The sequence below is a fragment of the Amphimedon queenslandica genome, unplaced genomic scaffold (genome assembly GCF_000090795.2).
Source record: "Amphimedon queenslandica unplaced genomic scaffold, v1.1 AMPQUscaffold_9627, whole genome shotgun sequence".
Lineage (NCBI taxonomy): Eukaryota > Metazoa > Porifera > Demospongiae > Haplosclerida > Niphatidae > Amphimedon > Amphimedon queenslandica.
The window spans coordinates 1-1,023 of record NW_003550101.1 but is presented as its reverse complement, the minus strand read 5'-3'; the positions used below and the strand labels follow the sequence as shown (position 1 = coordinate 1,023).

Below are 1,023 nucleotides of genomic sequence, written 5' to 3'. Positions count from 1 at the left end.
ATTTTTAATGTTTCATTTAAAATTTTAAAAAATTAGAAAAATTTATTTCCATACTTTATTCAAAATTATTAAGAATCTCATTTTTTTTAAATTAAAAAATTTTGAAAATTAAAAATCAAATGGTTGTTACCATCAGTTTTTGAGAATCGGCACCCAAAAATAAATTCTAAAATTTCAATTTTTTCTATATTTTTTGCTAATTTATTAATATTACATTTTCAAAAATTTTAAGCCACAAAAGTTTCTCGCTTTACTAAATTTAAAAATTTGTGACATAAAATAATTATTTTAATTATTTTAATAAAAATGCTTGGCCATAAAGTGATACAGTAGAGTACATTAAGCTATACATGTACATGTACACACACTGTATGAGATATACAGCACCTGCGGTTACTTTGATCCACCCACTCAAAAGGATATACATGTACAATCACTATTGGAGTATAATTAATGATTATACTTACATTATCAGAGGCAGTGACATCTGCTCCTTTTTCAAGGAGCATTGTCACTACCTGTGTGTAACCATATTTAGCTGCTATTATGAGAGGAGTCCATCTATCCTATAAAAAGAAGACAGGATAATAAAGACACTAACACTACACAGTCAAGTGTCATATCATGTTGTGTACTGTAGTAGTCTAATATAATAATAATGTTAATACTCATTATAATGTGTTATACACAAAATGAACATTTATTAATTTTTACACAGAAACACAAAAGTTTCAGTCACACTAGAGGTCAGGTCATCAAAGCATGCATGTAGAGAAGTATGGGCCACTCACAAAAGGATTATATTCATGAAATTCTGTCTTCTCTCTCATTTGAGGAAGTTTTTAGTTTTTAAAATAACCCTGTGACATTCTTTATATGACTGCTTCTTAATGGCTTTTAATTATTAATAAAAACTAGGGCAATTAATTTAAACACAGTGAATTTAATATTTTCACAAAATCATAAAGAGAGAGAGAGAGAGAGGGGGGGAGGGAGGAAGGGAGGGATAAAGGGAGGGTGGGA

General features: G+C 28.8%; 1 long non-coding RNA gene across 1 annotated transcript in view; it reads right to left on the bottom strand.

Moving 5' to 3' along the window:
• Window positions 1-966, bottom strand: part of LOC109590702 (uncharacterized) — a 1,744-nt gene extending 778 nt beyond the window's left edge. The window contains exon 1 of the long non-coding RNA XR_002189460.1: window positions 468-966. This is a non-coding gene — a long non-coding RNA (uncharacterized LOC109590702). The remainder of the gene's footprint in view (window positions 1-467) is intronic.
• Window positions 967-1,023: the final 57 nt, after the last annotated feature.